The sequence below is a fragment of the Bos grunniens genome, chromosome 5 (genome assembly GCF_055505025.1).
Source record: "Bos grunniens cultivar Pamir isolate PY7600 chromosome 5, Bosgru_T2T1.0, whole genome shotgun sequence".
NCBI classification, from domain to species: domain Eukaryota; kingdom Metazoa; phylum Chordata; class Mammalia; order Artiodactyla; family Bovidae; genus Bos; species Bos grunniens.
Genome location: NC_141169.1, coordinates 65,337,522 through 65,354,644, shown reverse-complemented (window position 1 = coordinate 65,354,644; position 17,123 = coordinate 65,337,522). Strand labels below are relative to the sequence as shown.

The window sequence follows — 17,123 nt, the reverse complement described above, 5'->3', positions numbered from 1 at the left end:
TTCCTTGCATTCCTGCAAAAAGTCCTACTTTGCTGTGAAATATTTTTTTCTACACTGTTAGGTTTAATATGTTGATGTTTTAGTTTTTTTTTTCATCCATTTATAATATGGGATAAGTGTAAACTTTCCTTGTGTATGTGCTCTCTGAGCTCTCTCAGCTCCAGCTCAGTTCAGTTCAGTCGCTCAGTTGTGTCCGACTCTTTGCAACCCCATGAACTGCAGCACGCCAGGCTTCCCTGTCCATCACCAACTCCCAGAGTCCACCCAAACCCATGTCCATTGAGTTGGTGATGCCATCCAACCATCTCATCCTCTGTCATCCCCTTCTCCTCCTGTCCTCTATCCTTCCCAGCATCAGGGTCTTTTCAAATGAGTCAGCTCTTCGCATCAGGTGGCCAAAGTATTGGAGTTTCAGCTTCAACATCAGTCCTTCCAATGAACACCCAGGACTGATCTCCTTTAGGATGGACTGGTTGGATCTCTTTGCAGTCCAAGGGACTCTCAAGAGTCTTCTCCAACACCACAGTTCAAAAGCATCAATTCTTTGCACTCAGCTTTCTTTATAGTCTCAGCTCCAAGCCCACTCTTCTATATGTTGATTTGTGACGCTAGGTTTGGAACTGCACAAACCACATTTCTGCTTTGCCAACTGGCTTCTTCTTGGTCTCTGACTAACAAAGGAGATGACAAGGCTAGAAGAGGAAGAAGGGATTTTTGCTCCCTGACAGCTTGCTGTGATCTTGCCGTCTGCTTCCTTTTCCTGTGTACAGTATCCTAGCAACACTTCTTCACCCAGCCAGGGCAGTTTCTTCTCATAGCAACAGCTGAATCCAGTTTGTTGTTTTTCTGACACTTGCAGAAGCAGCCTCAGCAACCACCACATCCCTCCATCTCCCCACAAGGCTGATACACCAGCACAGGTATGGTAGCAACCTCTCTTTAGAGATCTGAGTTTCAGCTCATGGACACCCTTCTTCATATGTCTTTATTTTCATATGTTCAACTTCTTTACTCTTTCACACCCTACCATGTAAACTGCTTTCTGCAGCTGCTACAATTCTGATACGTTAAACTTCTCCTTTTATCCTTTTGGTTACCTGGGTAACAACTTTACAACTAGTTACCAATTCTTTCCATAATTGTCAACAATTGGCAAGATTTCTGTCTCTGACTGGACCTTCACTGGTCTTCTGTGCTTGTCTGGCTTTGTTAACATCATTTGGTAGCCTCTTAGAATGAATGAGAAAGCTTTTTATAATTTTTTCACATGTTCTTTGAAATTCAATGGAACTTTCCTATAGATCCTTCTGGGCCTGGTGCCTTTTGAATTTAATTTTCAACTTCTATGAATACAGGTCTATTTGATTGTTCTATATCTCGCTGAGTCAATTTTTATTCATCTATATTTTCCAAGAAAATCACCCATATCAACGTTATTTTCAAAGTTGTTCCTATTAAGCTGCCCACAGTATTCTCTTCAAATGTTACTATCACTCATATTCCAATTTGCCTGGTTATAGAATTTTAGATTTCAAATTCAAATCCTCTAAAAATTTGGTCTGCTAACTTTTAGCATTCTGGCAATGAGAATCCTGTTCCTACTCGGCTTCTCTTTCTTTTATACAGAAAGCTTCCCTTTCTCTTTTATTTTTTCTCCATTTGTAGAAGTTTTCCATTTTTTTCCTTTATTCTTTTAGAGTTACGAATTTGCACAGGGTGGATGTGGTTGCATTCACTCTGCTTATAATTTCTTCAGCCTCTTCAGTGTTAAGAGAAAGTGTCTATTCAGTTCTAAATATTTTTTTCTATTGCTTCAATAAGCATTGATAATTTTCTCTCTGTGTCTAGAAGTCTTATCAGTTGAATATTGGACCAGCTTATTCACTTTCACATGCTACCACCATTGATGGGATAACAGGGACTGAATTTAAGCTCTTACCTTAAACAACTAGAAAAGCAGACAAAATATACGAAACAAAGGGGTTTTTTTAGACATTGGATAGTAGAATTCAGGATTATCATCCCTGTGAAAAGTGAAAGAAATGAGGTGAGTCTTATGACTGGCCCAGCTTCTGCATGGAGAGTTTCCATGCCACAGGGCAGGGAGGATGCAGCCAAACACAACTGACTTGGCAATCTTGCTCGGTTGAGGAGTATGGAGTATACAAGTATACAAGGAGTATACAAGTCAGAGTACGGGAAGGTACCATTCCTCAGCTACCAGACTGACAAAAATTAAAAATTATGACTGTACTTTCTATTGACAGAATGTGGGAAAACAGGCAGGCACCCTCACACATGCTGATGGCTATACAAACTGGTAAAACCCTTCATGGAGAAAATCTGGCAACACATTACAATAACTACATGTGTACTTATTTGTTGAACCAACAATCCCAATTCTACAAATCTGCCTTGAAGATACACCTTAACGATAAAAAGTATATATACAAATACTCATGTAGTTATCCATTGCATCATTGTTTACTACTGCAAAATACTGAATAATCTAAATGCTCAAATATAGAGTAGTCAGATAAACTATGACATATTCACACAATAAAATGTTACACTGCTATAAATAAATAAAGATGGGGAAGATTTCTATGAGCAGAAACTATGGTCTCCAGGATATACTGTCAACTGAAAAAGAAGCCAAGAACAAAAGAATGTATATAGTATGTTACCTTTCCTGTAAGAAGTGTATGAGAAAACATACATGCTTCCATGCAAAAGAAATTCAGGAAAGATAAACCAGGAACTAATGAGATTGTTTTCTGTGAGGAGTGGGTGGGATGAGATGGGAAGAATGGGGGAAGGGGAATGGGGTAGCAGGGATGAGGTTGGCAGTGATACTTCTCTGAACATACCTTTCAGACAGCCTTGACTCTTGGAATTACGGGAATGTTTCAAATGCCAAAAATAATCAGTTAACATCAACTAAGATAAGGGTATGAATGGAAGTAGGGAGGCAGTGGGTAGGGAGGAGAGACCCAAACAGAATATAAATAATAAGTGAATCTAACTGTATTTCAGATGAATAATATAACCACACTTGTTGCAACCCTGCAAAGCCGAATCAGAATCCAAACCATACATCAAGGATTTACTGTGCAAGTCTAAGACTGCCTTTTAGCCAGAGACCTAACTTTGTCCTTATGCTTGATGCCCAAACCTCTGGAACCCTCCAATAGTTTTACTGGGTTCCAGTCATTTGTCATCATCCTAAGACATTCTTGGCTAGCATCCAGAGAAGCTGTAAGTTTAGGAAAACGTTCATTATTTTTAGATTTGGCTCTTAGTTTTAGAAATGTCTACCACTGGGCCCAGGACCATGCCCTGCCAAATAGGGGGCAGAGAAGGGAATAGGGTTGGTGGAAAAGGAAAGTCTTCTCCTATGAAATAAAAGGCACCGTGGTAGATGAAAAGATTTCATAATTATCAGTTTCCACATGACTTTCACATGCTCTTCATGCTCATTAACACAGATTAATTATAGTTAGCCTTTTCAGTTTAATCAAGGAAGAGAAGTAGGCACTAGTTTTAAAAGCCTGGTGAGAAACTGAATAAGTGAGTGTTTAAATGATTCACCGTTGGGGACCTTAAACTCTCAACTTATCATCAAAATGTGTTAGGTATAATGCTGAGAAATGATCAATTATCAAGAAGTCATTTTTTTTAACCTTTAAAATACTGACTGCTGACTCCATGTTTAGCAATTTCTCGTGAGGAAATCATCAGTCACACACAAATATTTACATGCAAAGATTGCAGCATTATTTTTCATAGCATGAAAATGGAAATGACATCCACAGTACAGCAACAGCTAAAGACATTATGCTACAGCTATCCTGTGGTACACTATGCATCTATTAAAAATGTCTTCCCAAACCATCTATTGACCTAGGGAAAAATATTCAGAATATCAGAAAATAATGCTACAAAGAAGTTTGGTGGTATTATGCTGCTTGCTGACAGAGAAATGCTGAATGTGAATAGCTCAAAGATATAATTAGGTTAAGATTTTTTTAAAAAGCAGGATAGGGACTTCCCTGGTGGTCCAGTGGTTAAGAATCTTCCTTGCAACACAGAGAACATGGGTTCGATCCTTGGTCGGGGAACTAAGATCCCACATGTCATGAAGAAACTAAGCCCACGCACCACAACTACTGAGCCGTGTGCCACAGCTAGAGCCTGTGCACCACAATGAAGATCCTGTGTGCCACAACTAAGATGTGACACAATCAAATAATGAAGTTTTTAAAAAGCAGGATAAATATGTATTCCATACAGAGAAGAAGAGAAGGGGACAACAGAGGATGAGATGGTTGGACGGTATCACCGACTCAATGGATGTGAGTTTGAGTAAGCTCCAGGAGTTGATGATGGACAGGGAAGCCTGGTGTGCTGCAGTCCATGGGGTCACAAAGAGTCAGACACAACTGAGTGACTGAACTGAATAGCTAAAGTAATACATGTGTATGTATATATACACTGCTCTATATGTGCACTTACATTTTTGTATATATGAACATATACACACTCAGAGGAAAAAAACCTAGAACAATTAACAAGGAAGAAAAAATTGACTGGATGGAAATACAGGGAAAGGTTAGCCATGATGATCTTTAGGTAACAGAAACTCTGGATAATGACTGTTTTCTTAATTATATTTTAAATATTTTCCAGATATTTTGCATTAAACATGAGTTGTGTATGTGTGCTTGGTCATTCAGTCATGCCTGACTCTTTGTGACCCCATGGACTGCAGCCTGCCAGGCTCCTCTGTCCATGGGGACTCTCCAGGGAAGAATACTAGGGTGGGTTGCCATGCCCTCCTCCAGGGGATCTTCCTAACCCAGGGATCAAACCCAGGTCTCCCATATTGCAGGTGGATTCTTTATCATTTGGGCCACCAGGAAAGCCCAAACATAAGTTACTTTTACTAATTCTATGTTTCCTGATGCTCAAGTCAATGATCCTGGGGCCATCTGGACCTTTTTCCTCTAAAACCCCATATCCAATCCATCAGCAAACCTGACAACACTACCTTCAAAAAAACTTCTGGATCTGTTTGCTCACTAACCACCTCCCCTTTTGATGGTCCACATCATCATCACTGGCTGCCTGGATTTCTATCACAACTTTCCTTCTGGTTTTCTTGTTTTCATACTTGTGCCCAACCCCTACCCCAGTCTCTAGAAGGACCAGAAGGAGAAGTTATAAGAGAAAATTACAGGGAATAAAACAGAGTGACATTTAGAGCAAGAAACTAAGTAGAAAAGAGGAGCATTTCTAATGGGGGAATTGCAGGAAAGGCTGATAATTTCAAGGGCATTGAGACATCGAGTATGAACTTAGGTTCCTACTCTGTGCTTAAATTACACACTCCATCTCCCATTATCCACACAAAATGCATGATAAAAATCTCTTATCCATAGTAAGCTTGAGTAGTACAGCTTGGGTTGCTCATTGTAAATCCATTCAGATCTAGCACAAAAAAAGTAGGAGTCAAGATGACAAATGAAGAGCAAGAAAGAAACTGGAGTGAGAACTGACAAACAGGAATCATTAGAAAGCTTTTGCGTAGGGTGCTGAATTTCCCACATGTGATGGAGGCTGGAAATATTTTATTCCTATATGAAGGGAAAGGGGGACCTCAAAAGTCTGGGGAACTTAGGACCACCCACTCAGGTATTTGTTACATTAATGTCATTTTAGTCTTTTTATACAGTTCATGAGGTTCTCATGGCACATATACTGGGGTGGTTTGCCATTCTCTCCTCCAGTGGAAAAGAGGGTGTCAGAGGATGAGATGGCTGGATGACATCATCAATGCAATAGACATGAACTTGGGCAAACTCCAGGACATGCTGCAGTCCATGGGGTCGCAGAGTCAGACATTCCTGGGCGACCGAACAACAACAATATGATGTCAGGAAAAAGATGGGCTGGACAGATGCCATTCCTGCATTGTTTTCTGATTGGCTTCATGTGAATATCTCACTGAGTAGAGGTAGTATCTCATTCATCTTTATATGCCCTACACATACCACAAGACCCTTCACAAAACAGGTGTCAGAAAACAGCCATAAATGAATGGATTAGTGAGTTAGGAAGGAAGGAAGAAATGGAGGGATGGAGAGAGGAGGAAAATGAATGAATGAACGAATGAATGAATGAACGAACAGATAATAAGAACGGCTAGTATTTCTGGAGCTTTTTCTTACAGTTCTAAGAGTTTCCATGTATTAACTCATTGACGAGATTAGAATTCAGTTCCCCTCGGCTTTATGCACCTTGTATATTTTCATTATCAGCTTCACCCGCAATCAGACGCATGGTGCAAAGAAACTCTCTAATGAGATGGACAGAAAAAGCAGACGTCCTTAATTAAAAAGAGGGTGCTCATCAAAGTTGTTCTTACATAAGTTGTCCAGGTGCTGCTAGCTTATGAAAAGGCATATGAGTACCAGAGGCTAGAAACTCTGAGGGGATGTCCTCATCATTCCATTATATGAACAATCAAAAGTGACAGGCTGAGTCAAAGCAAAGTAATTATCCTGTTAATTTAGGCTCCCCCAAAGCTGCTTGTCTTGGCAGTTGTCTTACTTAATAATAAACCTAACATAGACTTACAATTCCCACCCCCAAGATCTTTGAGTACATTCTCTTCCATCTAGTCATTTGAGTTTGCTGAGCACCTACAATGTCACAAGCACCATTCTAAGTGTGAGTCCAGCAGTTAACCAAACAAATCACTGCTCAGAGTTCACACTGTCTCATAATTGAGAGAGCAGAACAGTGATCCCCATCTTACAGAAAAAGAACTTCGGGCTCAGAAGATGAAGTAACTCTGACTGTGATCAAATAGAGAGATAACAGCACTAGATTTCTGATTCTTGAGACTTAAAAATATTGTGTCTTACATAGAGTGATTGTTTTGATGAAATAGTTTAAGTATTTTGGTTCCTCTTCACACTGAAAAATATTTTGCCACATGACGCACACATACCGTGAAGGTTCTTGAACCCTCAACTGCCTTGCAGCAGAGTTGCTTAGAAGATTCAGTGGGGAGATGTCTCGTGGGGAGGTCACAGGTATCCTTGATTCCTCTCTTTCTCTCAAATCCTTCAGCAAATCTTATCCAGAACCCAATCATTTCTCTCTCCCTCCCTTGCTACCACTCTGGTCTAAGCCATCACCATCACTTGTCTAGATGTTTGAAGGAGGCACGTATCTAGTGTGGCCACCTTTCTCCCCTTTCACTTTCCTCAACAGCCAGTGGGATCCTTTTAATGTGTAAATTTGATTCTCCTCCCCAAATCCTACAAAGACTCCCCCATTTCACTGAGAGTAAAAGCCAACCAATATCTTAACTGTAACCTATGAGGCACAATCTGGCCCCTGTTCCACCAGACCTCACCACCCACCACCCCAACCCCACCAACATTCTCTGCTTCCACTCTCACCATGGTTGTCACACTGACTATTCTTACTGTCTCTCAAACCCATAGGACATGATCCCACCTCAGAGCCTTTGCAGTAGCTCTTCTCTCTTCATCAAACATTTCACTCCAGATAACTGTATCTTCAACTCCTTCAAGTATTTACCTTCTGAGTGAAGTTGCCCTGACCACTCTATTTGAACATGCCCCTTACTTTGCTCTATTTATTTTCCCCATCACATAGATCACTTTGAAAAACTACATAAACTGTTTCTATATTATACTGATTGTCTTTCTTTCCCCACAAGGGCAGGAATTTTTCTTGCTTTTTTAAAACATACCCCAGAAGCTAGAATAACGTAGACACACAGTAAGTATGCGTTATAATCATCACCATCATCATCATTATTTGTGAATGTCAGGAGGTAGGAACTATGAGATCTGTACTGAGATTTTCCCACCTGGAGACACAAGACTTCATAGAAAGAGACCAAAGATTTTCACAACAGATCTGAATAAGGAGATTTGAATCCTAGCTGTGCCATTTACTTGAAGTTTGGGGTAAGTTAGCCTCTGTCAGTCTCAGATCTCTTGAAAGTAAAAGGAAAAGATAACTTCTATCTCAAAGGTCACACTACTGATGAAGTATGTGTATAGAATCTGTGCATAGAAAATGTCCAGTGTAATCAGAGTACAACTGAGATGAATTCTCTCAAATTAGTACTAGCTTCATTTTGCTTTGGCAGATTCTTATTTTACCGTGTGTCTTTGAAAACATTACTTCCCCTTTTGGAGCCTCATTTCACACAGCTATATAATAAAAAGATTCCTTGATGTTCTCTCTCACGGGCTCAGAAAGTCTCAAGAGGGCTCGTGGGAACCCTAGGCCTCACAAGACATTGCTTCACCCTGCTGCTGTTCGTTACTGAGCCTTTTAAAAAGTCAACAGATAATAACGGGAGATAAATAAAACCTTTGTCACTTACTGCTGCCTCAGTTTTACACAAGTGCTGCCAAAAAGAGCTGCAAGAGGAACCTTTGGACGGTAGACCAGTCAAATGGTACATGCTGATAAACGTTTGTTTAAAATGTAGCTTTTTTTCTTTCCTGGAATTTCTCAGTAATTAACCAACCACATTAACCAACATCCTTTCAGATAGTTGTTTAGAGTAGCTGTTCCCAAATTTCTCACCATGAGGCACTCCCTGTGTTCCCCACAGCCTCCCCCAGGAGAGACCCAGGTTTCTGAAGTTTTTTCTACCAAATAAACTGGTGCGTCTGAGAGACGATGCCTGTATTTTTCTTTTACCTTAGTCAGATGAGTATAGTCAAAGACTTATGCGCTTAAGAACTTTCGATCATCAGGAGTTAGACACACTTTCATACTGAATGGTTATCCTTCCAGTCAAACCACACCCCCCCCCAAAAAAATCTGTTATTTTAAATAGCCTAAGCAGCCTAATTTTAAGTATATTCACTCATTCATTCTGCAAATATTTAACACCTATTATCTGGCAAATGAAATTCTAAGTGCTGGGGATATATGGATGAACACAATGCATCAAATTTCTTACTCTTACAGAGTTTGCATTTTAATGAAGAGAGACTATAAATAAGAAAATAAAATATATAGATAGAATAAGTTCTAAGGGAAATACAACAAGAAGGGAGATGGGATATGCAAAGTACAGTGGGGGTCCAAGGGTGTTCTTTTCAACTGTGAGATCAGAAAAGGTCTGAGCGAGGAGGTGACAGTGATCCATTGAGATCCTTGGGAGAAGAGGTGCAAGCAAGAACCAGAAGAGAAAGCCTGCCCAGTGCAGCTGAGTATCACCTAGAAGGCCAGGGCATTGGAGACAAAGGGTGGGGCCAGGAGATACAGTTAGAAAAACAGACTGAAGAGAGCCCTGGAGTTTGTACTCAGGATTGTCTTTTACTACAAGTGAGAAGGGAGTCACTGGAGCATTTTGAGAAAAGGAGTGGCCTGATCTTCCATTTTAATGGCATCATTCTAACATCTGTGTGAGCCAAAGGGATGTTTCCAGTAGTTCCCTTGAAATACTGAAAATAGCACATGAATGTAGAATGTAGTAAAGGCAATCTTAAAATGCAGGGTTTAGGCATTATTCATAAAAGCCAAAAAGCATAAATAACCCAAATAACTGATGAATAGATAAAATGTGGTATATCATACAATGAAATATTATTCAGCCATAAAAAGGAATGAAGTGCTGATATCTGCTACAACAGGCTTCCCAGGTGGCTCAGTGGTAAAGAATCCACCTGCCAATGCAGGAGACACAGAAGAGGCAGGTTTGATGCCAGAGTGGGGAAGATCCCCTGGAAGAGGAAATGGCAACCCACTCCAGTATGCTTGCCTAGATAATCCCATGAACACAGGAGCCTGGCGGGCTACAGTCCATGGGGTCACAGAGGGTTGGACATGACTGAACAACTGAGCATGCATGCCTGCATATGCTACAACATGGATAAACCTTGAAGAAATGCTAAATGAAAGCAATCACAAAGTACCATATATTATATGATTCCATGTATATGAAACGTTCACAATAGGCAAATCCATAGACAGAAAGGAGATTAGTGGTCTCCAAGAGATGGGGAGAGGGGAATGAGGAATGGTTGCTAATGAGTACAGGGTTCTTTCTGGGGTGATAAAAATGTTCCGGATTAGACAGTGATGTAAATTGCACAACCTCTTGAATATATGAAAAGCCACTGAATTATACACTTTAAAAGAGTGAAATGTATAGTATGTGAATTATATCTCAATTTAGAAACTAAAGGATTTAGGTTTTTGAAACGTGGTGCCAGGCTTTTTCTCTCTGCTCTTTGCCCTGTCATTCAGGTAACACACAGCATTACGTGAATTTAATTCTGTGAAACTGATCAATATAAATGCTCACCAAAATAATTTAACCCATGAGGGTAAGGCCACCCTTCCCTCCTAGCTGTTACACTACTGACCCATCATCATGACTTGTGACTTGCTTTTTCCCCCCAAATGCCTCTCACATCCACCCTCGACTTTATGTCCCCATCACCCTGACCCTTATTCACTTCATGCGGATAAATACACCAGCATGGCTGGGGTACCTACCTCTTTCCTTTTCTTGCCTCTAATCTCCAATCTGTTCTTACAGAACAATCCTAAAACATCACTTTAATCATTCCTGTGCCCCTAGTTAAGGATACAAAGTTGCTTTCTTAAATGACAAGATTTTTCATATCAGAGTAGCTATTAGGTTGGTGCAAACGTAATTATGGTTTTGGACTGTGAATTTTATTTTTTTATTTATTTTTTAAAATTTAAATTTATTTATTTTAATTGGAGGATAATTACTTTACAATATTGTATTGGTTCTGCCACACATCAACATGAATCCTCCACAGGCGTACATGTGTTCCCCATCCTGAAACCCACTCCCACCTCCCTCCCCGTACCGGACTGTGAATTTTAAATCATTATAACTAAGCTCAAACACATCATTATTAACCAAAATAGGAACCATTACAATCAACACATTTTTGCCAGTGAGAAATAAGTTTGTTTATTACTATAGTATAAAAATCCATGCTTTGGGATTCAGTGAACTCTTGGAAAGCATTTTCTGTCTCCTGTTAGTTATGAAAGCGTTTTCCCTGAAAAGTGTTGTTAAGATGCTTGAAGAAGTGGTAGTCAGTCGGCGAGAGGTCAGGTGAATATGGCGGATGAAACAAAACCTCAAAGCTCAATTCATTCAGCTTTTGAAGCAGTTGATTGTGTGATGTGTGGTCCTGCACTGTTGTGAAGAATTGGGCCCTTTCTGTTGACCAATGCCAGCTGCAGGCATTGCAGTTTTCGGTGCATCTGATTGATTTGCTGAGCAAACTTCTCAGAGGTAATGATTTCACTAGGATTCAGAAAACTGTAGTGGATCAGACTGGCAGCAGACCACCAAACAGTGACCATGACCTTTTTTGGTGCAAGTTTGGCTTTAGGAAGTGCTTTGGAGCTTCTTCTCCAACTCATCTTGTTGTATAAAATCCACTTTTCCATTACACGTCACAATCCAATAGAGAAATGGCTCGTCATTGTTGCATAGAATAAGAGAAGATGACACCTCAAAATGACAACGTTTTGATTTCCAGTCAGCTCACAAGGCACACACTTACCAAGCTTTTTCACCTTTCCAATTTGCTTCAAATGTCGAATGATGGAAGAATAGCTGACATTGAATTCTTTGGCAACTTTTCAATTGTAAGAGGATCAGCTTCGATGATGGCTCTCAGCTGGTTGGTATCAACTTCTGACGGCCAGCCACTGCACTCATTACCTTCAAGGCTCTCATCTCCTTTGCAAAACTTCTTGAACCACCACTGCATTGTATGTTCATTAGCAGTTCCTGGGCCAAATGGCTGTTGATGTTGCAAATTGCTTCTGCTGCTTTACAGCCGTTTTGAACTCAAATAAAACTGCTCAAATTTGCTTTTTGTCTAACATTATTTCCCTAGTCTAAAATAGATATAAACAGTAAGTAGAAGCCATTAGCAAAAATGAAAAGCAAGAAATGTGCATTAAAATGATGTATAACATAACCACATTTATTTAGACTATATTCCAATATCAAATGGCAAATTTCAACAATGCAAAAACCACAATTACTTTTGCACCAACCTAATATTTTCTAAAAAATATTCATCATTTTTCTAAAAAAAAGATCCATCATTTTACTATGATTTTGTGTTGCTTCTGCCTTAGAGTTGGAGTTTAGATGCTCAAATGTTAAAAGATGTGTTGTTGATTTACATAGAAAATGGAACACAGTATTTCAAATCAGCTAGTCTGGAAAATTCAGGAAGAATGGTCAATGTACCAACAGCTTATCAAATCAAGTTAACAAGTCAATTCCTGGCATTACTTGTTCTGCAATATCTAGTTCCTTTCCCTGTTGCTCCTCCTACATCCTTTCTGAGAGGAAGGCTTTCTTCTTTGCCCCATGTCTCTAAATCTTGCCTTCTCTTTAAGACCAGCCCTGGTTCCTGCTCTTCTCTGAGGTTTTCAGGCTAGCCAGTGGTCCTTCCTTTTGGCTGCTCTATGGGATCCTTTTGCATTTCTAGTTGTCTGGAGTACAGCCTGGGCATCACCCCACACCCTCTAGAGTGTAGCCAAGGTTGAGGACCATTACAAAGACACATTCTCATCCTTGAATAAATAGGAATAAACAGGACAGACAAAGCCTTAGCTCCCAAAGACCTTAATTCCAGTGGAAAAATAAGCAATAAGCATATTTTTTTAAAAAAGATCATTTAGAAAGTGATAAATAAAATAGATAAAAGCATACAAATAATAAAGAGTTGCTAAGAAAGTGAAAGAGGCAACTTAAAACATTCTGAGGGTTCTATTATGTGGAATCTAAAACAGGTAAACTCGGGACCTCCCCTCGCCACCACTGGTGAGCCAGTGGTTAAGAATCCATTCTTCCACTGCAAGGGGCATGGGTTCAGTCCCTGGTTGGGGAAGTAAGATCCCATGTGTTGCACAATGTGGCCAAAAAAAAACGTCAAACTCACAAAAGCAGAGTAGAATTGTGGTCACTGGGGTTAGGAAGCAAGGAAGGGATATGAGCAGGTGATGGTCAAATGTTACAAAATTTCAGTTATGCAAGATAAATTCTGGAGATCTATTACACAGCATGGTGTCTAGCCAACAGTACTGTATACTCAAAATTGAATAAGTATAGATCTTATATCCAGTGTTTTCACCACACACTAATAATAGTGGGAGGAAATCTTTGGGTGGTGATGGACGTGTCTATGACCTTGACACTGATGATGGTTTCATGAGTATGTATATATTCCCAAACTTATAGAGTTATATACATTAAATAAGCATAGCTTTTTTAATGTGCCAGTCATACCTCAATAAAGTGTTTTTTAAAATATACTTTTAGTGACATTTAACTAAGACCTGAATGACAAGAAGGAGCCTAGATATAAGAAGGAGCATTGAGACAGGGAGAACAACAAGGTGAGGTCATTTGAGTAACAGAAAAGAGGGCAATGAATGAAGGGAGGAGTGGAACAATACAAAATTGAAAAGGAAGTCAGAAGATGTAGGGACTTGGGAGCCATAGTGAAAATTTGGTTTTTATTTTAATTGAGATGAGAAGCTATGGTAGGTTTGCCTACAGAGATGATCACTATAATCCTTGCAATCCAATATGGATGTCCCATTGCAATGTGATTTTGAGGCTCCTTCCATCAGGGGGTGAAATCTATCATCCCTCTCCTCAAATTGGGGATGGCTCTGGAACCAAAAAATGTGGGAGAAGTGACACTGTGAGGCATCTGAGACTTGGCCTCAAGAGGCCCCTACTGCTTCCATTCTCTCCTTCTTATAATGTAAGAAGTACATTCTATCTATTATATCTATAACGTCTATCATGTAATGAAGCTGGGTCTAGCCAGTCAGAGGATGTGAGGCCATGTGGTAGAGAGCCAGGGCACCACAGGCAACAGCTAGCACCAAGAGCCAGTAAAGCCATCTAGGTCATCCAAACCAAGTCAAGCACAAGATGACTACAGTCACAAGGGTGACTCCAGGGAAGACCAGTAGAAGAACCACCTGGGTGAGTCCAACTGAAATAGCCAACCCGTAGAGGTGTGAGCCAGTACATAGTTTTGTGTCTCAAAGACATAAAATCAGTGGTGATTTGCCCTCAAGTGATAGACAAGTAATACAGAAATCTCTGGGATTTTAAATAGGAGTAACATAACATTTGCATATTTTAAATACCAGTTTCATCCTTAAAACAATAATGAATCCATCCATAAAAGCTATGGTCTTCGATCTCTCTAAAAAAGATAAAATATTATGGCCTTCATCAGAGAGATAGTGCAGCTCACAGAGATATGCTGGACAACTTAAACCTTTCTCTACAAAAATGAAATCTTATCCTCAAGCATATTAAAACTGTGTGAAACTACAAACACTAGACAAAAAAGAGTCAAAAGTCATTTGACTCTTTATCCCATTTCAGCCAAAAATAGAGTGAGAGAAATTCTGATGAAAACCAGGATCACATTTTAGACCAAAACTCATTATGAAATGTGTTCCTAAAGAAGATTAAAAAGGAACTATCTGCAAACCTCAAACCATGGAATTTCCATTTTATGTTATGTTGAAATAATCAAGAAAGCATTACATCATTCTTAAAAATGTGACAGACTGAAAGATGATCTTTGAATATGAATCCTTGGGAACAACTCTAAAACAATCAGCACTATCAAAATATAAAAAGCCATTTTGTGGGAAAAAAATTCTGTAATTAGTGAAAGCCAAGATGCTTGCTCTTGCTGTGCATAATTGTTTGATCTACAGAGAAATGGGATTCACTTTGGTTATATAAATAGCATTATTTCTTAATGGTTCTTTAAGTGATAATATTTAACCAGCCTTTATGGCTATTTATTCACAGTACTTCATAGTATTTTCCATTAATTTATAGTTCCATTCCAATCAAGGATGTTAACATCTTTCTGGGGTGTTTCTCATCACCCTTTAGTATATATCATGGTCAAACATCATGTAGCTTGAAAAGACACCATGCAAGTACTTTCAAAATGAGTTTATCTACTTAATGTCAATATTTTATAATCACTACTAGGAACAGTGTGAAAGATGATAAATAAATTGGAGAAGTTCCTGCCTACCTGATTGCCCCACCACTCCAAGCCAAGCTCCTCAGTGGATCTATTAAACAGTAGAGAACGAAGAAAGGGGGTATGGAAAAGGATTAGAACAAAGACTCCAAATGAAGGAAGGAGATGGGAACTATGATAGAAAATTAAGTTCCAAAAAAAAAAAAAAAAAGAAGTTGGGACTATGAGAACGCCAGGCGCCTAAGCTAGAGAATCAGTTTTCCACAAAGAGCATCTCAGGCAATGCCTACAATTTACTAGGTTTCCTTCCATTTAGTACTGGTAGTTCTAGTCAAATCTTATTTTATTTTTTTGGCCATGCTGTGTGTCTTTCGGGATCTTAGTTCCCCTACCAGGGATCCAACTAGTGCCCCGTGGTAGTGCAAGCCCAGTGTCCTGACCACTGGACTGCCAGGGAATTCCCAATCTTAGACCTCTTTTGGATCATGGAAACCTTTGAGACTATGACAGCAGCTGTAGATTACAGATAAATCTTCTCTCCAGATGACTTTCGGAGAGAAGTCACAACTTACCATCTGGTTCATATTTTCTTGTGTGTTCGCAGACCTCATGTTGAGAAATCTGCAGGTCTCCAGTGCCTACACCTCACAACCACGACCCACATCAGTGGCTTTAACCCACTTCAGGGGGCTTCCCTGGTAGCTCAGGTGGAAAAGAATCTGCCTGCAATGCAGGAGACCCCGGTTCCATTCCTGGGTCGGGAAGTTCCCCTGGAAAAGGAAAGAGCAACCCACTCCAGTATTCTTGGGCTTCCCTGGTGGCTTAGACCGTCAAGAATCTGCCTGCAATGCAGGGGACCTGGGTTCGGTCCCTGGGTTGGGAAGATCCCCTGGAGGAGGGCATGGCAACCCACTCTAGTATTCTTTCCTGGAGAATCCCATGGACAGAGGAGTCTGGCGGGCTGCAGTCCATGCGGTCGCAGAGAGTCAGACAGGACTAAGCGACTAAGCACACAACCAGCTTCAGGATCTGTCGTCACTCCTCCTTTCCTGTGAGGCTGTATCTGTATGAAATTTGTGGCGAAGTTAATTTCATCAACAAATGTTCCCCTTCTTCTCCTCGTTTTCATACGGCAGGTTAGTTCTGCTCGGCCACAAGCCTGACTGAAACGTGGCTGCATCCAGCCCCACCCGATTAAGCTGAGGGAAAAAAAGACAAAGCAGATCCACCTGGCAGCAACTCTCTAGCCCGTTTACCCGGATCCTACAAAAAGTCATCACACGGATGGCCGAGAGTGTCCAAAGTCTCTCACATCCATGGTATGTCTAAGTTATTTGACTTCAGCTTTACTGCAGGATGTTATAATTAGGCATGAGAAGGTTAACTCAACTTGTCAGGATCCCAAGATGGCGCCGCCCACATTCGCAAATCACACCTCAGTCTGCACTTGGCAGGATACACCTGACAGGGAACATCTAACCCCAGTCAATCCTCCAACTCAGCGCTGGTGAGCTCACCTCATTCTAGAAAATAGGACCTGCACGCCTTATTAAGACATCCTCGACCTCCTGGCCAAGCACACCCAGTTTCTGAGTTGTTTCTTCTAACATTTTGTAAAAGTTTTCTCTTGCCCAAAATCGCTGGGAAGACTGCTTCACTGCTAGTAAGCATTAAACTACCCCCTCCTTACCGCCCCTCAGCCATGGGTTGTTTCCCTTAAATAAAGGACACCAAGGTCAGTACTAAATTGTTTTAATTTTGTCATGTGACGGCAGAGAGAGAGAGAAAGGAGAGGGGAAGGGAGGAAAGGGGGAAAAAGAAGAGAAAGAGGTTACTTTGTGCTGGTCCTGTTCCTGTGTTTGAAGAGCTTTCCAGCCCTGGAGTCGTAGTCACCTCCCAGACTCAAAATTCTCTCTATCTAGCCGTATCTGCTTCTCTGGACATTTCTTCCTTAAAAAACAACAACAAAAAACAAACCTATTTTTGTGTCACGCATGCAGTGACACAACTTTT

At 40.3% G+C, this 17,123-nt stretch overlaps 1 protein-coding gene and 1 long non-coding RNA gene across 3 annotated transcripts in view; one reads left to right on the top strand and one right to left on the bottom strand.

The window, feature by feature from the left end:
- Positions 1 to 15,812, bottom strand: part of NR1H4 (nuclear receptor subfamily 1 group H member 4) — a 127,535-nt gene extending 111,723 nt beyond the window's left edge. Inside the window, exon 1 of the mRNA XM_086400893.1 lies at positions 15,683 to 15,812. The gene's annotated coding sequence lies outside the window, so the exon portion shown is untranslated. The remainder of the gene's footprint in view (positions 1 to 15,682) is intronic.
- The window catches only part of LOC147372288 (uncharacterized), a 32,207-nt gene continuing 15,855 nt past the window's right edge, over positions 772 to 17,123 (top strand). Inside the window, exons 1-2 of one of the 2 annotated variants that reach the window (XR_015163975.1) lie at positions 772 to 920; positions 16,247 to 16,857. This is a non-coding gene — a long non-coding RNA (uncharacterized LOC147372288). Of the gene's footprint in view, positions 921 to 16,246; positions 16,858 to 17,123 lie in introns of those variants that run through there. The other variant, XR_015163976.1, reaches the window with a different exon arrangement.